The sequence below is a fragment of the Alligator mississippiensis genome, chromosome 4 (genome assembly GCF_030867095.1).
Source record: "Alligator mississippiensis isolate rAllMis1 chromosome 4, rAllMis1, whole genome shotgun sequence".
Lineage (NCBI taxonomy): Eukaryota > Metazoa > Chordata > Crocodylia > Alligatoridae > Alligator > Alligator mississippiensis.
In genome coordinates this window covers 242,998,394-243,019,977 of record NC_081827.1, presented here as the reverse complement: position 1 = coordinate 243,019,977, position 21,584 = coordinate 242,998,394, and the positions used below count along the sequence as shown (strand labels likewise).

Below are 21,584 nucleotides of genomic sequence, written 5' to 3'. Positions count from 1 at the left end.
GCATGACATTAACTCATAGGGCTCTCATGAAAGGTAGAAATGTATCCACCTTGAGATCAACTTTATCAGCAAACGGTACTGCAGAAGCCATCTGGTTACTGTCATCTGGGGTTATCGGTGCCATGGTTGCTGTTGGCCTCATTGGGTGTTATGGATAAGTTGTCAGTGCTGAAGTTTCAGGAACTGGAGCGTCGACAGGTAGCAGCCAGGAGATCCCAACATTAATCTTGTCTAAAAGAATGGCCACAAGCTTGGTTTGGTGGCAAAGATTTGGCCAGGTTTATTGTCTACACAAGCACAACCCTAACATATTGTGGCCTAGCAAGTACATCAGACCAAGAGCTGGTGCATTTGTACCTGTGACAAGGTAGTTAGCACAAAACCATGCAGGCTCCCCCAGGCTGTTACAAAGTTGCCCTGCTTTCCAATTCTTTTTTTATACGATTATCAAAGCTGCTTACAGACTTAAAAAACCAAAACAAAACAGGGGCTTTACTTTAAATTCAGTGTGCCCCCAAGCCTAGCCTAGTGCCTGCCCAGAACAGTTTAGTTTGACCCGGCTTGCCCATTGTCTGCATAGATCAGGTGCTTTAGTGGAGCTTTTTTGCTGCTTTTAGCTGAAAAGCCCTGCTGAAGCACACAATTTATACAGATGCTGCGGAGTTGGGTCAAATGCATATGCTACTTCTTTTGGCAGAGTGCTTCTCCCCACCCCCGTCTGACAGCAGCCATTATGTATTGCATTTCTTCTGTATCTTGAATGTCTCAAACCATCCTGTACCATGGGCTTGTTTCCCAATCTGACCTGGGTGTTCCCGGTCCAGCCTTATCATCCTGGTATTGGACTATCCTGCCTTCTACCCATCTCTTGGCAGGAATGCACATCTGGCCCCCGCATGCCAAGTTTTGCTTATGTGAGGAGTTCGTACATTGGTCAGGTTTGCTGGTGAGGCCATTCTGGACAATGCTTTCGCAAAGCCTTTGTGTGAGCAGCCAATATTGATCAATGCTCCAACGAGGCCTAAAATGATTTATGATCCAGGAAGGTATTTAGACACCTAAACTCCCTTTGAAAATGCTGAGATTTTGGTACCTGAGTAGGAGTCAGGCACTTTCCTACCTTTTTTGGTTTAACTGGCTTCCCCTGAAACCCTGAAGGAAATTGAAATCATCTTGCTGTGTTTGGGAAAGTTCCCCTTGGTTATATCTGCATCAGGCAGAAATGACAATAAGAAAAGATCTGTAAGGACAAAGTGATCTTGTATTGGAGAATGCTGATCAAACCCTGAGAGTGTGATGGCAGTGACAGAGAAACATTATGGGAAAGAGATATGCAAAAGGCCCCTTGTGCTGATAATGACTAAATTTCCTGTTTTTCACATTAGAATTACTATAAGTCCCATAGAATTAATATTACAGAAGTGGATGTGGAATAAATCAAATACCCCATGTTTGGCCTTTCCAGTATTTTGGAGCCTTAAGGCTCATTATTGGATAAGGAGACATTTAGTGATCTGTTTTAGAACACAAACAGGATGAAGAAATAATTCCACACTGGGATTCGAAAATACTTTTTTATGACTGGTTGGGAATATGTATATTAATGCCTCTTTCTTGCTAATTTTCAGTATTTCTGGTCATTGGTCATTTTAATGAGTAGCCCAGCAAGAACCTGTGAGAGGAATTTTGAGACATGAGATATGAAGCTATGAAATCATGACACTTTTTCCCCTGTCTATTTGATCTTCACATCTCTTAGAAAGCCGCCAGCATGGAGAGACAGCGGTCATGTTGTTTTGAGACTTGGGCAGGATGTACGGGGAGGAACACTTATTGTGCGCTCCAGTACAGATGAGCTCACCAGAAGAACGTTCCTATTTCTCTTTTGAGCTTTATATGACTATAGCATTGTCTTCCAGAAAGGCATCCAGTCTTGATTTGGAGACCTTAAGAGATGGAGAATGTATTAGTTAAGAGTTAATTATCCTTATCATCTAACATTTGTGCCTTGTTTCTAATTTGAATAGTCTGGTTTAAACTTTCAGCCATTATTACACCTTCCTCCATTTGATTCAAAAGGCTTTTAGCACCCAGTTTTTTCTCCCCATCAAGGTAGTTACTTGCATGTTATAATCAAGTGACCTCTCAGCCTTCTTTAGGAGAAGCTAAAGGCATTGATCTTTTCCCATCTCATTGTTAAGGTGTTTTTCTAACCCAAGGGCTAGTAATCAGCTTGATCCTGTGCCCAGTGAGTGCATCAGTCAATCTAGTGCAATGTGCAGGTTGCTTTGTTTGAGGATGATAGATATAAGTGCATATAGAGCTGGTGGTGGAAATAGCTTGATTCTGACAAAGTTCCGGCAGAACTGAAGTGAATTTTGTAATCTACCTAGTTTGCTGCCAGCTTTCCTCCCCAGCTGATGGAGAACTGAAGGCCTGGGAGCCCTCCCCCTTTGCAGCTGCAATGCTTGCAGTTCCTCAGCAGTTCAGCTTTGCAGGGCATTAATGCAGTCTACATCGTGGGCTGATGCTAAGCCAGGCACCACAACGCTCTGCAGTACCAGTTCCCAAACTTCCTTGCTGTGGTTCCTTAGCAGCACAGTGTCCAGGACCTCCCATGTCCCTGGCTCCTGGGCAGACTGGCTTGGAGCTACTGCTGACACGGATGGCCATCGTTGTGCACAAAATCAGATCGCGAAATTATGAGATTCCTCCTTCCCTACCTGGCTCAAGCCAGATCCCATCTATATCAACCCATTGCTTTACTTCCCAAATGTGACTTGTCTAGCGTTCAGGAGACTGTGGCTCAGTTCTCTGCTCCACCACCGATGTCTTGTGTGACTTTGGACAAGCCACTGGGGTCCAGATCCTGCAGGATGTTCAGGTGCCTAACTTCCACTGAATTCAGTAAAGTTAATAGGAGCTATCCCAGCCACCTCAGTTCCTTTTAGGACCTAGGGCTTATTGTCTTTTGTACCTTGTTTCAAATACAGATTACAGAACTTCCTTACCCGCCCCCCCAGGTATTGTGAGACACATTTACTGGTGACAGGGAGGCTCTCAGTTGTTGCAGTAATGCTGGCCACATAAGTAGGATGGATAAGGCTGCAGGGGTTTAGGTTGTAGCCGTGTTGGTCTAAGGACATAGGCAGACAAGGTTCCTTGGGTGAATTTGATATCTTTTATTAGACCAACCCAAATAGCTGGAGAATAGTTATTAAGCAAGCTTTCCGGTTCAAAAACCCTTCGTCAGGCTAAGGAAGTTTCAGTAGTTGGTGTGTGCTCTTCCAGGAACTTCCTTAGCCTGATGAAGGGTTTTTGAACCGGAAAGCTTGCTTAATAACTATTCTCCAACTATTTGGGTTGGTCTAATGAAAGATATCAAATTCACCCAAGGAACCTTGTCTGCCTATGGATAAAGGCTAACATTTGAGACCACTTGCACTTAATCCACTAATTGGATCCATTGGCCTAAATAGATTTTGGGAAGTGGATTGTCTCCCACTCCTTCATTCACAAGTGCCAATTTTCTGGCAAAAGTGACTGTTGTGGGATGTTTTATAGATAAAAACTGCTTTGTTCTGTGTATTGCCAAATATTCAGGCACTTTGTAAAATGATTCCACAACAGTATACAACGAAATAAAACCATACACACCCACTCTTCCATGACGACTCAGTCCCAGCTCTAGGATAAAACTATCATCTAAGGGCACTAGAAAGAGCATGTATTGACTTCTTTGCTTTGCTTCTGCTGTGCTTGCACTGTAGCTGCTTGCTCCCTTCTGTCATGTTCTTGTGTGTTTTCTCTGATTGCAACAATTGATTGACTCTGATTGTACAATGGCATCACTAAATTAGGGGAAATAAATGCTGAAGCATGGAGGGTGGAGGGTTTGCTTAAGGCTTAAGCAATGTACTTATTAATAGAGCAGCAACTTGAAGCACATGATATGACCAGTAGGATGATAAGCAATGTTCCCTTTCCCTCAACTGTGTGAAAGCAAAAGGATTCTCACTCCTGATACTAACCAGCAGCACCATATCTAGACTCCTGGCAGCCCCACGTGAACTTTTAGTATCGGGCCCCCCCTTACCAGAGATAATGATAATAATCATTCTTTTCATCATTTTTGGGCCCTCTTTCTGTCTGAGCCCCAGGCAGCTGCCCGGTTCGCCCATGCCTGTGTCCGGCCCTGCTAACCAGCCACAGTCTGTAAGCACTTCCACATTGCTCCAGTGCTGTAGGGCAACGTGTTAGACGTGCCCAGTGTTATTCACCACCTTCTACCTCCAAGCTATCTTTTTTAGTTATACCAACAGGTAGAGGATCCAGACGGATGGGAGAGTATCCTTCCAGCAGGAGCTGACTGAGTTTCTGTAGTGGCTCATGTTAGCAGCAGACAGAATTGAGGGATTCTGACTTCTTAGACTCTTGTAGCACTCTTATGGCTGGTCACATCAACGGTGTTGTATTGAATTATTTAAATCCATGCACTTCACCATGAGTCATCAGTAACGGAGCAATAGGGCCTTGGCTTGCATCTGATTAGGACACTCAGCTAACATTGCACCTTCCTGAACTTAGCTTCTTGATGCCATAGCCTGTGATCTGTGTCTCCTGATTCTTGTTTCCAACCTTAGCTCAGCTCCTGTTTCCTGATTCTTCCTGACTAGCTTGATTGCAACTTTGGCATCCGGACTCATAGTATGACACACTTATGGCACCTACTTCTGGCCTTCGGTTCTGGATCCAGGGACTGACCATTAGGCATGATCACCCACATCTCATTCCTCACGCTAGGCTTCTGTCAGCATAGCTTATACCAGTTTCTGAAGCAAAATTACTTGCACCATAGAAAGCATGTTTATGCAATTATATAACTATCCTTTTTACTGAGGCCTTTGGTTTAGGGCTTCACAAAAATCTCACCCTTTCCTGACATTGCTACACCAATTTTGTTGCTAATGTAGCCTTGTAGGTTTTACCTAAAATACAAAAGGACATTGAATGGGGAAACAAAAGCGTTATGAACAATAGGAGGCATGTGAGACTCATGTTGCATTAACCCTAGCAATAAGACTGATAATAAATTGGGTTGCTTACCCTCAGATTCATAGAGTTTCTCTCCCTCTCTCAAACATTTCTTGATTGAAATAATCAGTATCAGAGATTTCTGCAGTATGCATCACTTTTATGGGGCACGATCCTGAAAACACTTAGACCGGAGTAAAAAAAACAACCCAAAAACTCAAGAAGGTCTGCCTGAGTGTAATGAATGCATTTCTGTAGCCAACAAGGGAGCGATATAGCTAACATGATGTCCAGCTTCCTTAGACTCCAGAGTCTGAGTGTCCAGGTACCCATTCACAGCTGAGCAGACAAGGGGCATGTTTATGAGCTTGGACCTGACCGTGTACTCCTGCCACTCGTGCACTTGCTGTCCCATAGCAAGGTGTCTTAGTCACCTGCTATGACCTCCAAGCAAGAGCATGAGTAACTTCGCTCAGATGAGCAATCACAGTGAGAAACTAAAGGCCCAATCCAGTGCTCACTGAGGTCAAAGGTAGGCTGTTGAGTTTAGTGGGCATAGGTACAGGTCTTAACTGATTTGTCCATGGTTCTCAGCAAGTCATTGGCACATCCGGGTCACAGAAACATGGGGTTGGAAGGGACTTTAAGAGTTAGCCAGTCCAACCCCTGCACTGGTGCAGAATTTGCTGTTCTCTAAACCATCCCATCCAGCATCTTCTTGAAACCCTCCAGTGAAGGAAATCCTATAATGCTTCTCCACAGATTGTTCCATTATCCTCCGGTTTTTACATTTAGGATTTTTTTGCCTGAGACTTGAATTAAATCTACTTCACAATAATTTAATCCCATTGCCTAAATCCTGCTTTCTACAGCAAGGAAAAAGAATTTATCGTCATCTTCTTTGTGTGCCTTTCAAACATTAAAAAACTGTCCCTATCTTAGTTTCCTTTTCTCCAAACTAAACATGCCTTGTACCTTCAACCTCTCAGCATACAGTTTACATTCCAGCCTTTTCATCATCTTCATTGCTTGCCTCCACATCTTCTCCAGTTTCTTTACATCCTTCTTATAATGCAGTCCCTGAATCTCAAAGTACAATGCATGACTCCTGGGTGAATGTCCCATTAGCTGGTTCACACTAATGAATCCTTTCAGTTCAAAAATGCCATGGCAGAAACAGAAAGGGTTCAGCTATGGATGTAAGAAATTAGATTCTTGCAGACACATCCATGTGAGAACAGACTGAAAAGATTAGGCTGAACCAGCTCTGGGTCTGATTAAATGTAATTTGTTCTGAGGCTGGTCGTTCAGAGTCCACCAACCTCTTTTTCGTATGGCATCAGATATCAATTTCCAAATCTATGAGCTGCTGTCTAGTACTACCGCTCAATGTCCCACCTAGGCACTTGTAAAGACTGCAGCTTTCAATTAAGTGCTGTACTGTTTCCTGGACACCGCATTCGCACAGAGGGCTGTCCAAGATGTTCATCTTGTAAAGTGCTGTTTTGAAGTCCAGTTCTCAGTCTGTTCAGCTTGACCCATGCTGCACCAACCTACTTTCATCTAACATCCTCAGACTATGGGTTTCCAAAACCTAGATCCATTTTTTTGTTCCCTTCTGGAACATGACTCTTGTAACAATACGTGGCAATCTTCCAAAAACGGAGGTAGCAATTTTGGAGGAGATATCTGCAGCCTGCCGGCTTCGTTGACACTGAAATTCTTGACCACGAAAAGCATCCCGGTTCTCAAGGGATGAGGCCATTTGCATTGGAAATCCTTAGGCGAGTTTTGGAGTAGGAGTGATCTGTCTCCTTTTCTCCGGGGATAGCCATAATAGGAACACACTGGCTTGCCCATCTATTCCTCTTCCCCTGAACATGATGCATATTTTAATAGTCCCAAAAGGGGGACTGGAGCCAGAATTTGGTACAATAGGGATACTAGCAGATGCATAGGAGTGTGTGTGTGTGTGTGTGTGTGTGTGTGTATGCATGTGTGCGCATGCGTGTATGTGTTCTCTCACAAGAGAGCAAGCACACAGCAGTGGCAACAAAAGACATGAAATTTGGCTCTCCGAAGTGAAAGGGCACAGCATGACAATCTGTCTGTATGTAGGTTTCCCAGCTGTATGCAGTAGCGTGCACCTGGGGACTCCCAGGGGACCAATGAAGAAGCACTTGAACTACAGCAATAAAAATGCAGGCTCGGGAGGGTTGACGTTTCTCCTTTCGAGCTTGATGTGCTGCTTGGCTTTGTTGTAGAGATTGAAACCAGATTTCTCTCCGTCCATGCATTATGTTAATTTGTGGTTCATCAGAACTTGCTGCTTCCCCACTCCCACCTTTTGGCTAGACACAGCTGCAACATGACTTCGAGAAACCACCTGCAAAATATTTTAATGACTTCAACCTGCTCTTTGAGGTGAATTAATAGCAGGGAGGCCTCCTCTGCATGGTAAAGTATTCAGGGTTGCCAAGTCAGGCCACCCTCAAAGACAAAAATATGTTCTGGAACAGCTCCCTTTGACAAACAGCGTTGTTCTCTGAAGCCCCTGTACAGCATCATTATTCACCCCCTCCCATCCTAATAGGTGAGTGCTCCCTACACGAGTAATAGCTGATCCCAAATATTTCACAAAAAAGCCAAGTTAGAGATAGATATGATAATGAGATTTACAGAAATGGGAGCTGCATAAAAACCAGCCACATGAGAAATAGGCTACCTCTTTAATGGTCTATTAAAAACACTAGAAATAAAGCTAGTGTGATGTACCTTGTCCAGTTGAAATCCACACACAGCATCTATGAACTGTAGGGAGGAGATTAGCATATCCCTCTTTCTCGTTTAATTTAGAGGTCTGACCTACAGACCCCTTTCCCTTTCGCAGAGCAGCTCAGGAAGTCTGCCCTCCGGAAGAAGTGCAACTATTGCTGCATTAGACCTGACTCTCAGATATCCTTCTCTCGGTTACACTGGCAAACATCCAAAATACTCTCATTCATTTGGAGTCTTTCTGGATGTGCCGGGGTGTAACTAAAATAAAAATTAGCACATTGGCTTCTGCTCAGCAGCCCTGGACATAGCTTCCCTTTGGTAAGGATCCCTGGGCTGTGCTCTCAAGGAACTCTCATTCTCACTTCTGTTTGAATGCTACTGTCAAACATTTCAGCTTGAAGCACCATAGTTTCTTCCAATCCCATTCCATTTGTTCATTGGGTAGGTAGAGCAGATATACTCAAGTACAGGTTTGAAACAGTGGCAGGCTGTTAGCAGTGCATAGTAGACACCAAGCAGATCTTCTGAAAAACAGTGGAGAGGGTGAAATAGGTAACCCTGAATGTGTTTGATTACTATATATGGGGAATTTAAAAGAACACGTCCTTTAGACTCCTCCTTTAGACTCTTAGGGCTTCCGATGGTTATAAAAGAGCAACCACCAATCCTGCAGTTCAAAGTGTCCTCGAAATTATGCCCCTTGACCCGCTGAGCATAAATGCTACGGTCCAGGTTCAGTTCTGGCTCTGAATGTAGCAGGTGTTGGCCCTGAGATGTCTGAAGATTTTCTTCCACATTTCTATCGAGGGTTTCACTGAAATCTTAGCCTGTGGGCACAAAGCAAGCAAGCTGGAAGCAAAGCTCAGCCTAGCTCATCTGGAACCTGAAATGTCTTGAAAGCATGAATGTGTGGGTGAAGCTCATCGCTGGCTGAGCCAGCTCACTGCATCACGCAGCGTCTCACTTTAAAAGATCCCTGGCCTGGATGACTTGGGACAGTTTCCAACACAGCTGTAGAAAATGACTGGCTTGAACCCAGCGGTTCTCAACATGTTTGAATCTGCGACTCACCTCTAGCCCCCCAACGCTGCAGCCTCATAGCGTACTTCCCCCTCTACAGCAGACCCACAGCTTCCTCCCCACCTCCCACTTGCTCTTCCAGCTCCCTTTTCCAGACCCCCACGCACTCTTCAAGCCCATCTTCTCTAGCTTTCTGTACAGTCCCAGCCCTTTAGCAGACCTCTCCACAACCCCATGTATAGCTTGATTGCTTACTAGGGGTGTGTGAAGTGGGCCCTATTTGATTCAGATTTGGTATGAATCAGGGACAATGATTCAATTTGTTGATTTGGATCGCTGTCCCTGATTTGATTCGGCTGAATCCGAATTGAAAGATTCGATGCTGATTCGGAGAATCAGCGATTCAGCCATAGATGCAGCTTTAAATATTTTTTCTACATACCTTGAGATACCAGGCTTGGCTCATGATCACTGCGGTGCTGGGGTGCACGGAGTGTCTCATAGGAGTGTGAGGGGGGTCCTTCTGGTCCACTTTCGGGTCTGCCGGGGAGTGCATGGGGGCCCCTCTGCATCCCTCCTGGCTCAGTGATTGGCTACAGGGGGACTCCGGGTACCCCCCCAGACCCAGGAGGCACCAGTCGCTGAGCCGGGGGCGCGTGGAGGGGGGCAGTATGCTCCCTGGGGGACCTGGAAGTGGACTGGAAGTACTTTTGGTCCACTTCTGCGTCTGCTGCCAAGCGCACTGGGGAGCCCCCCAGGCTGCTGTGGGATACTCCATGTGCCCCAGCATCACAGCATTCACGAGCCACCTGCTACCTAGAGGCATGTAGAAAAAACATTTAAAGCTGTGTCTATGTCCAAATCGCCAAATCTTTCTGAATCTCTCTGAATCAATTCAGAGGGCCCCGATTCAATTTGGAGAAATTAAAGGGTCTCCTGATTCAATTTGGAGATTCAGCCACTGAATTGGCCACTGCAACTAACCCAGTCTCGGGACTGGTGGAACACCAATGGCTTCCCCTCAACAGATGCACTCATCAGATACCTAGGAATAACTAAGGACTGAGCACCAAGTCTGTCATCCCTGAATTTCCCACCCTTTCTCCACTGTTAATTGGGGTTTTTTTGTTTCCTCTTCTGGCCGCAAGTTCATCCTGCCATTCTGTTCCTCAAGGGGCCTGGCACTGAAATAGCTATGTCATCACTGGTCATCCTGGCAACTGAGAGCTTCAAGCTGCTTTGCAGAAAGCTTCAGTTCCCCTTTCAAAACTGCCAGAAAAGTTCCTTTTTGTTGTTTGTTTGGCAGTAGCCAATTTTTTGGATGGAGTTTGCTGAGAAATGGCAATAGTGTGTGTGAACTGCAGTGTCAAATTATCACATGCGTTTATTGGCCATTTTCATTCAACCCTGTCATATGCCGAATTGATCCCAGGCAATCTGTACTCATCAGGCAGCTGTTCTCAGCTCATGGAAGTCAGGGTCATTTTGGGCAAGATGGAGTTTTAAAGACAACAGGATTTGTCTTCACAGGAAGACTGTACAGTACTGATGGCAAATGCCACACATAAGCAGCAAGACCAATGGTCTATTTAGTATGGGGTACAATAGCAGAGCAATTACAGCATCTCACTGGGGTTCCAGCACAATGGGGTTCTGGTCTTGTTGTAGGTATTACCCCTTTTAAAAAGTACCATATTTTCTTACATATGCATTCTTTCCCCACAAAATCAGCTGCTGGAAATTGAGGTGCGCGTTATAATCGAGGAAGTATGGTAGCAGCAGGTTCTGCAGTGTAACCCTCTGCCGGGGAAGTGAAAGTACGCACTCCTCAAAAGAACACGCTGGGGTCCCTAGGTGCTGCTACTCAGTTATTTATTGCTACTTACCAGTATGTCCAAGGATCGATTTTTTTTTTTATTCTGCTTTTCAAAAACAAGGTGCATATCTTATTTGGGGGACAGACACGTTGTATGTGAAAACACACAGTCAATAAGTAAAATAGAAATTTAGCTCTATAAAGAGAAGTTGACTGCTAAAAATATATTTAAAAATTCAAAATAAATGTCCTCTATTCTAGTAATAAAGAAACCTTGGCAGGGAAAAAAAGCCTAAAAAAAAAAATCAACTAAAAAAAATCTGCATGTGTGCACATACAACACATTGAAGAAATAGCAGGATAAAATCATTTAAAAATATGTTTTCATTATTGGTCAAATATTTAACTCTCACCCAATAAAATAATAAGATCTGACCGTCATTATTTACCTCTATTAACCCGAGTCCGATATTTGTAATTCAGAGCAGCACTCTTGATAGGATTGAAAAATTCGACAGGAAAGTGGCTGATTAATATTCACAGTTGTGTTTAAATTAAGGTTGCAGATGGCAATGCCTGCACTGTACATTGTTTAACCTTTCTAAGTCACGGGCAGGGCCAAGCTTTTAGAGCCTGATCCAAAACCCACTGAAGTCAGCGGGAGACTTTCCTTTGACTTCAATAGACTTCAAATTCACTCCTTCTAATGCAAAACCCCAAGCAGGGAAAAAAGTCAGGGTCAAAGGCCAAAGGTCCACCTAAGTCAAACTACCCCTTATAATACTGTGGCTAAGACACACCAGTTTCTGTAGCCAGGTGCACACAAGGGAGTGATGGGACTAACCGCGTCCAATCACCTTTGACTCCCCAGCCTGGCTGACCCACTTAGAGTGAGACTGGTGGTGGGTGGGATCTTGAGATCTTTTCAAGGGTGCTGGAGGCGCCACACAATATTAGCATTGTTAGATGTGAAAACACTTGCACATGATTCATAAGATAAACCCAGAGATTTCAAATAGGAATCCATAGTGTCAAAGGCATTTTGAATTCTTGTGTTTTTTTGACTTCTGAGTTTTTTTGCAACAGAATAATTGATCTATTACTGTTCTATAGTCAAAAAGCTGACATTTGGGTGGCTTGAGTCTAAAATGGGGTGTCTTGAATTTAAAAAGGTTGAGAACCACTGATATACAAACACTGGCATGCTGTGCACCGCAGCAAAGTTGCTGATCCAGCCAAGTGAAATCAGTGGGACACTCATGTACTAGACATTCAACATACATATAAGTAGTTGGCTGGATCAAGGCCTGAATAAATGGTTAAGATAACCCATTTGACATAATGTTGGAAACCTCAAATCTTATCCCCTTTTTGTCTATGCCTCAAGAAGATTTGCAAGGAATTCAGGATCAAGCTCTGAGACTATATCCCTGCCAAGACATATTAGAAAGAAACTGTGAACATGAAAGAGAACAGATCATGTGTCAAAACAGTGTATATTAATTATTGACTCTTTTGGGGCTGTGGGTTTTTTAATTTTTAAAATTATTTTAGTTAAATTACAAAGAAAGCTAGCAAGCCAGTAAGCAATTTTCAGTACCAGATAAGTACATAGTTTAGTGAGTATGATGGAGGTAACAGGTGTTAATCATTACAGGACTTTGTCTGGATAATGTCTTTAAATCTCCGCCTTGGCAGGATCTGCTTATGAAATCATGCCATTCCCATTATACATGGTTTGATTTTTAGAAGAGAATTGAGATTTGCTGGGAGTGAATCTTTGAGTAGCGATGACAAATCAGATAATCCTGTAAGAGACAGTCCCACTTTAGGAAAATATGATTTGATCTCCCTTCTCCCTTGTAGAAATTAAAGTACTTAAATGTTCTCTGTTATAATGATTGTAGATTGATGGAATAGTTGTAGTTTTGGGAGAATATAAAGAGAGATGTCAACATGTTGATAAACGTATGTGCCAGAAATATATGTATCACACGCCAGTCTGTTTAAAAACAGTCGAAGAGGGAATTAAGGGAGACTTTCCTCCTGGATGGCAAATAAAACAGTAGCTCACACGAGACATTACATCATTAGAAAAAAGTATATTTGAGCAAAAATGGGCTAAGGATGCAAGACTTTCATCCAGATCTAGATTTCAAAAACTTTAAGATAAAGGGGCAGCAGTCAAAGCAGAGCCAGGATTTGGCTTCAACTCAATATAAAGATTTAACCTCAGATTTCCATAACTGGTCAGGGGCTGGCAGGCATTGGATAGGCATGCCAGGGCAAGGGAGCAAGGGGAGGTGGGGAGTTCATGGATCCCATGCATGCTGGATCTAGCATCTGCTTTGTCTGGTCTGGGACCTGCACTGCACATGGTGCCTGTCCCAGACTGGCTGGAAAAGGCACCTCATACAGCTTGCAGAGCGGGCACTATGTGTAGCATAGCCTTGGACCAGCTGGAGTGGACAGCATGGGTGCTGGATCTCGCATGTGGTGGGGGAGAGAGGAGGAGGAGTCCATGGGTCTTATCTGGCTCACAAGGCCAGCCCTGCACCTTTCATCTGGCCCATGGCCAGATGAGTTTGTGCCCCTGGTGTAGACACAACTATGCCAACAGAAAATGCTTTTATTAATTTAGCTAACAACTTAGTGGAAATTGTGTACTATTCTCCTTTTGTTGGTGTAAAAGGTCTCCAAGGAGCTGCAGTGACACAACAGCTCCTGAGGGTATCAGTGCTAAATCTAATCTAAGAGCTTGTCTGCAGGCAGAAGTGACAATTTTTGTCTGATCTGGCCCCTGAAGGTGCTCTACAGCTGTGACCTAACACAAGTACTTTAAAAGGGCCCAATCTCAAAACAGTCTGCATCCTCATTATGCGATGGTTTAGATGAAGGTGTTCCAAGCAGAGTGCCATCATTAACTTGTGTCAGTGCACCCTGAATGGGGGGGGAGGGGGGATAAGGGAGCAGAGGGAGCTCAGTCTGGGGGTTGCCTAGCCCGTGCTGGAGGGTGGGATGGCTGGATTGGAGCCCCCCTCCCCCTTGGGCTCCAATCCACCTGCCCCACCCTCCAGTGCTGGCTGGGCAGCTCCCAGACTGAGCTCCCTCTGCTCCCTTCCCACCCTCCCATACTGAAGACAGTGCCGGGGGTGGGAGTGGGGAGGGACGGGGCTAGGGCGGACTCACAGCCACTCCAAACTGCAGCTCAATCCTCCAACCCCCGGATCCAATAGCGAATGTCTGTTGGGTCCGAGGGATCACTGTAACTCATGATGCTTCCTGGTGAAGTACCATGAGTTACAGTGGGGAGCTTCACTTCTGTCTGCACCTACAAACAGACACAGCTTTGCTTTAGTTTGGTTAACCTGGTTTAGTTAAAGCCATGCAAAGCACCATGTGGCCACTCTCAAGTCACTGTAGAAATGCCTTACATCCATTTCCTTAAGTCCATAAGTAACAGGCTTCCACGCAGTTTGTGTTCCAGATTTGTCTTTCTTCTTTACTAAGCATTACATTTTGCTAGGACTCCGTACAGGCTGGGCTCACTGCAGTTAACGTAGCATTATATATCTGATGGGACCATATATCAAAGTTCGGTTTCCCTCCCTAAGACAACTCTCAATGAATGGTTCTGAGAGCCTTTCTTAATAATTTTTCAGAAATTGGGACAAAGATAATAAAATAAAGGTCTGGGAAAAGGTAAATTTGCTTAACCAAATGAAGTTTTATCTCTAAGCTGTCATGAAGATGGTGATGGCTTATAGAGCATGGTAGAAAAAGCCTTTATTTACATAAGTTAAGGCTGTCCGTGTCTGCCCAGCAGTCATTCTGATCACGTGTATCAAAGAATTCCTGTGTGCCGGAATAAATAACGATGCTGTCAATGCACCTCTGTAGAGATGTGGCCATTAAGTCTCAAGTGCCGTTGCTTCATCTACTCCATACGCAGCTGTCTTCTTCCTCCTGTAAAATGATTTCCTTTTCATTTAAAGCAAACTCAATTATAATTCGTTCATAACTAGCTACGGGGCATCATCTCTCTCCCTTACATCAATGTCCATCCGCTGCTTTTTTGTCTTTTCCTAATCGGCATGCTGGAAGCAATTCTGGGCACGATGCCTCGGACTGTGCCAGCAGTCAATACCGGAGCGTACGCGCTAACAGAAAGATTCATTCAGATCACAAAGGGGAAAGGAAAGAGAACACAAAGGAAATATCAAAATCTGAAGAAGTCTGACATTAGTGGTCACCAACTCACTCCGTCTCCCACAGATGAAATGTCCTGCGTTGCCATCAATGCATTGTCCTGAGCTGATGGCAAATGGCAAAGCTCCAGGCAGGCACAAGATATTTGGCTACTGGTGCTCCCTTTAAATAGATGCAGCACGTGATGGCCTGCGTGCCAACGAACTCTGCTGGCCAGTGCAGAGAGAAGGGAGGGAAATATTGCCCCCTTTTTCCTACCCGTGCCTGCCATTTTTGCGTGGCTCGTCCTTCTACAATCAATCTTTTAGTGAGCTGGAGCTCCAGAAAACAAATCCTCCCATCATGAGGTGTGCAGCCAACAAGACACCGACCAGAACACCAGGCGGATGAAGGAAGGATGGGATTCTTGAGTTCCAAAATGAATATTAAGCATGTGAAAACATTAACCTTGGAAATTAGGGGTTGCTAGCATCCCTCTTGACTTTAATTAAACTCATTGTCGTTTTATGGTGAGCTCCCTCTCCCTCTCTCTCACTGGAAGTCCATTTTCCAGAGAGATTTTACCCAGCTCTCAAAACTCAATTTTTAATTAAAGTTATTCACTGGCTTTGAACGACTAATGACCTCTTATCAGGTGTTCAGCTAGAACTCACAGCCAATGCACTTTCCCCTTGTGCTGTTTATTAACACACTTATTTTTTTTTATACCATCCCCTCTGTTGAGACTCTTCTCACTTTACAATAATAGTGGAATGTAAAATTTCCTTTAAGCACATTTCCCCCGGTCCCTCGAATCACTAGAAGACAAGGCCAATAGTAACATGAAGAGGACAAGCTGATCAAAATGCGTTCCCACAGGATGAAGTACCACCAGTTCTGAAAAGGTAGTCTTTATTGGATAATTTTTGGAAAGAAAAAGAAAATCCTACTAGGGACACTTTCTGGAGAGACAGTCCATTGTAAACATTAGGGATTGTTGATACTATATTTTTTTTAAATGTAAGATGGTCTTTTTCAAACAAAATATTTTTTTTTCTAAAAATGTCCTGTATCTTAATTTCAGGTTAAAAAGTGTAAAAAAAAAAACAAAAACAAAAAACTTTTCTAGGCACCATAGATGTGTCTTTGGATGTCTTATTATTTTCTTACATTGAGTGTCAGAAAATGCTTGTACATCTTAAATTCAAGAGGGTCTTATGTTTGAAGGAATTTGGGAAGTTCCTTATTGTCTTTATGTACCCCGGTTCTGCAATGGGTTCCATGTCATGGACTTGGCTAGCTTCTTAGGAGCCTTTTGAAGCCTGGACAGACCTTTGTCCAGGATTGGGACTGCAGAGTTTCCTGAAAACAGTGAACAATTGGAATGGGGATGGAAATGGCTTCCCAGAGGTAAAAAGCTCCCTTCTTCTCATGCTCTCTCATTTAAATTAGACTGAGGCTTAACATCATGGGTTAATTTGCTAAGAAATCTGTGAGCCCAGGCTGAAAGATGCTATTCATCAGCAGAGAAAAGGCTGCAGCACACAGATGCTGCACCATAAACCTGTATGTATATATGCCGACCACATGTATGCGGGAACGCAGAACACAGAGCCGTCCTCTGTTATGTGCATTATGTGATCCTAACTGGACTTTTGGATGTCACATACTAGTACAATTTAGCAGAAAGCTTTTAAAACCAAAATGCTGTCCTTAGGGAGAAATCTGCAGTAGATTCAAACATTAATATAATATAGCTTCCATTTCAGTGTGGATGTTGCATGATAAACAAACCAGTGCTAATAAAATAAGGGCTCAATGTGGCTAATAGGACTAGATTGACATTTTAAGGAAAAAAAATACTTTCTGGGCTATGTTTCCCACTGGAGTGTATGGGGAACTAGCCTCACAAATCCTATTGACGTTAACTGGATTTGTCAACTACCTTCATGCCTGGGTCTTAGGAAGCATATCTCATGATGTCTTCATAACTTTAAGAAAATTAAAGATTTCTAAATGCTGCTGTTGTTTTCCAGTGTGGCGCAACAGTAAGGAAAGCATATGCCACCAAACTCTGTGCTGGAAGCTCTTTAGCAGACAATACATTTAAATTTATAATTATTGACTGAATGCAGATTTCATAAAAGAGTCTACAAAGAAGCTGTTAGCTTCCTACTGAACTTCAACTTATGCTGGCAACGAAACAACCCAGCAGCATATTAAATACTGATTTAGTAATAAATTAATCCAGCATCATTAATTAATCCAATTTACCTCATTCAACCAATTAATCAGTGCAGAAAAGACCTTTATCCTTTTATTCCAGCCAGGAGCATTTCCTCATCCGTCATCCAAAGTCCTGCCCAATCATTTTAGAGCGTGCCAGGAAAATTAAATTTGGGCAATTTGGGATCCCTGGGGAGCTCCCATTGAGAATACCGAAATCAAGTGGGATCTAGTCGCAGCCCGTGCACTGATCAGATGTGGGAGTTCATCACAGGGGAAGAGGAGTTCTCTTATGCAGACACATCTCAGGTCATTTATTAGGGCTCTCTGACCAATACATGCATGAAAATGGCCACTTCTCTATAGGAATGCACATTCCTTACTCTTTTGTTGAGGCTTCTGTTTACAAAGTGTCTTTAATTTTCCTGATTTTATAAACTGGACAGAGGGGTTTAACAGCAGCATGGCAAAAAAACTCCCCAAACAAAACCTTGGCTCTTGCCAGTGATGTTCATTCCAGTGTTGTAGCCCTCAAGTTAGTGCTCCCTACTATATGAGTGAGCAAAAGAATAAAGCAATACAGAATAAACTGCTATACATGATGTTTCATTTTGGGATGGCTGGCTATAGCAATAACCAGTCACAGATGAATACCTTCATCTCCTAAGCTATCTATAAATAAAATAATCATGTAGAGCTAATTTTCTTTTTGTTGCCCTTTGAATGTAATTTTTTTCTATTACATTCCTAAAATATAAAAATGCACCACAGGTACCTTAATGGTGAGAAAATATTTGTGTCCTCTGCTACTGTATTAACTGCTACTCAGATTATCTTCTGTGACTCCACAATGGCCTGTGTGATCTCTCCTCTAGGAGAATGCTGCCCCATACATCTCAACAACAAAGAAAGCATAGGGGGTAACAACTGAGAGTTGCTGATTTAGGATAAAAAATGACCAATAACAGGGAGCTTGCTTATAAATATAAGCCTTCTCCTTATTTTTCTGGTATATTATTTGCTTAGCAGGTGCAGAAAACCAGAAGTTTCTCCCTGATCATCCTGTCCCAAAGAAAGGGGTCAGATGCACAGCTTCTTGTTCAACCATGCCCAGTTTAATCAAGGCAGCAGCGGTAGGAAGGTGTTTGCCATGCTGCTCGCCATTATGCTTCACCTAAAAGAACCACCTGTTGGGGTGGACAGGTCTTTCCGCCATCTGGCCTTTGATCTCACTGTTGAGACTGTCAGCTGTACATGTCATTTGTGGTCGAGTGGCACCACCTGACATTGGACTATGCTCCTGGATGTCAAACTAGTTGGCAGAGAGGCTCATGGAGATACTGGTTGACAAATTGTGTCATTGTGCAGATGTGCATTGACATCCTTGACAAATAAGAATGAGAAGAACCTGACCTGCAATCTCCTGTGATACAAAATTGGGAGCATTTGCTGGTAGATCTATTTAGCAAAGCCTCTGACATAAGCAGACCCAGGACCGACATTCACTTTACAGGAACGTATATGAAATATCTTGAAAAGTGTGAGGAAATTGGTGGCTATCAGACATCCAGGGCCCAGCTGCCCCCTGTGAAGTCACTCAGGCCTGGGCAGTAGGAATGCAAAATGTGTCCAAATCAACAGGTTAGAAATCGCGCTCAAGTGGAAATGGCTTTACAAGGTTGGAGTTTGTCCTTTTGCCGACCTGTCATTTATAGTCGCTCTGAATTAGGTTCTTCCGTTCACACACAAGAGAATATGGGATATATGGACTGTCAGGAGCATGGGTCCAGACATGTAGGAATAAGTGATTAAGACCAGGATTGCTGAGTTTCTCTGAGATTGTTAGCACCTGGAGATGAACAAAACCAGCTCCGCATTTCACTTACTCAGGATCTATCTAGCAGACTGCTTAACAAAGAGCATTGTAATATCTCCATCTTGTGGTGCGATGCTAGATTGCTTTCTACTGGTAGCAAAGAAGAGAGGAGGCTGAGATGTACCATTTGAATCTCAAGTTGCAGATCTCCACTCACAAATTGCAGCCTTAAGCCCAGATCCAGAGCTTTAGTTTGGGCCAGATCTTAATTTTCGCTGTATATTCTTCTGCACATGTGGCCCCAGTATTTCTTTCTTTATTTGTTTGCTTTTGGGGGTTTTTTTTCTTAAACATTGGCAGGAACTGCAGAAGGTCAACTCGGCTTTGTTGGGAACTGCCAGTTCCTTACCGTGCTCCGAAGCAGTTCTCCAGAAAAGCTAACATGGACAGTTTTGCTACCAAAGTACAGGTGACTTTTTTTTTTTAAGTAGCATCCCTCAAACAAATTTGAATGAAAGGATTTTCAGTGAGACCACATAATTACCCCATGGATATCTAACAAATCATCTTCTGTGATGTGTTTTCGGAGTGTCATTTCAAGGATGGCCAATCAAAGTGACCATGAAATTATTGCAGAAATTATATTTTGCAGGCAAAATATGTAGCCTCACTGGGACTCCTCATCAGCTCCTGCTATAAAAGTACCAGGACTTTTCTGAGATTATCTATTTATAGATCCTTACAATCAAAGCACTACCCTAGTCTGTAATCAAGTGTCCCTATATAGACTTGTTCTCTTTGTGGTTCACTTGTCAAAAATGAAAAGGCATTTTCTGAAGGTGAAAAACTTGGAGATCATTTTTTAAGCTCTGAAATGCTGCAGTCCAGATCGACAAGACAAATTGGATGATCAATCAAGCCCCATCTTTCCAGGGAGCTAGGCCTGTGAGATATGATGATCAGGTGCCATTGCTTGAAACAGGGCCTGAAGATGCTCAGCACCTTGCAGGTTTGAGCCCAAGGCACAGAAGTGAATATAGATGATATGTTCATGTGCAAGGAAACAATACGTTGGCCTGAACTTCATCTTTCTAAGTCATCGACATTGTGCTGGCAGGAAATGTGTTTAATTTTCATTCTTTTAGGAAAGCTGGCATCAAAAAACCAGAACACATGGCACTGAGCCTTGTTAAATGAGCATCAGTCTAATTAAATATAAATCTGTTTATCCATTTCCAGATCTGCTGAACAAAATGGAGCTGTGTGTCGCTACACAGGCAGAAGAATGGATCCGGTATATCAGATTTCTTATTCACTGATGCTATTTGGATTCTCTTATTTTTCCTCAAACTGGTAGAAATGAATCATCGCAACATTCATTAAGTAAAGCTGTCAGTGTTTTTAAGCAGGAGGCCCTGGATGTAGAGCTGTGCTCGCTTTACTTGTATAAAGCGGTGAAGTAAATCAAGTACCAAAGGCTGCTCACGTTCACAGCAGACCACTACTGGAAGAAAAGGGTGGTGGTTTCCTTCCTGCCTTCTCCTCCAGTCCCTGAACAGGAGACCTGTCAATGAAGTGGCAATCTGCAGGTGTAGTCTTAAAAAGTTACTTCCCAAGAGAGCTTAGTTGACAACCTACTGATCAACTAATGTGAAACAGAGCCCTCTGAAAGGGGAGCAAGGAGAAAAACAACCCAGAATATTGGTGTGTTATGCATAATTCATTTGGAGACTAGACACAAGATACCACAGGAAAGGAATTAAAATGTGCCATGCAGGACTAGGGGTAACTTATTCCTTATGCTTATGTTACTCCATTGATTAAGGACTATGTGGCTTCTCTGTGCATTACAAATCTTATCTTCAAAGCATTCCTGTCTTTACTACCTAATGCACCAAATGTCTTGTACAGCTGTCCAGTTGGTTCACTGACCTTATTAAATGTTGGGCTTAACATCAAGTTCTTACAGAAAACACAAATCCTAGAGATTTGGCCAGCAGCTGGGTCATCTGAGTGCTCCCATACCTAAGAAGTTCTAGCTCTTCAGACCAAGAAGTCCCTCTGAGGATTGTAGTGACAAATGGGTACATGTGTTTTTCCTCATTTCCAACCCTCTTAAATGAGGAGGAAAAAAATTCAGTCCCGCTTCAGAGTTATTCTGGGGGAAAGCTCTTTTTTTCTGGGTTAGCTTATATCATTTAGCAAGATGTTTTAACCAAACCAAAAAAGACAATCTTATAGCTCAGGGGTGTCACACACATCTGGCTTGTGGGTCGGATGAGTGATATAGGACCAGTCCACAGCCTAGATGAATAGTGCAGGGCCAATACAGCAGATGGATCCGTCCACCCCACAGTCTGCGCCTCCCCGGAGTATGCTAAATCCAGAGCATGCAGTACCCACTGCAGCCAGTCTAGGACTCCCACTATATGCAGCATCTACCCACGATCAGCCAAGGCAAGTGCAAATATCGGACCAGTGGAGCAGGGGCTACAGTCCTAGACTGACTGAGGCGGGCACCATGTCTGCCTTGCGTCCCGAGCTGGCTGGGGCAGGCACCATGTGTGGCTTCCATTTGTGTGCCTTATTGTGCTGTGTGCAGAGTGTGCCAGGGGTGGCACCGGGGCTGGATGATGGGGATTCATGGGCCGGATCTGTGACACCCCAATTATAGCTGAATAAGAACATCCGCAAAGGGGCCTCTGC

General features: G+C 43.5%; 1 long non-coding RNA gene across 1 annotated transcript in view; it reads left to right on the top strand.

The window, feature by feature from the left end:
* Positions 1 to 21,584, top strand: part of LOC109281326 (uncharacterized) — a 61,842-nt gene that overhangs the window by 25,700 nt on the left and 14,558 nt on the right. The window lies entirely within an intron of this gene.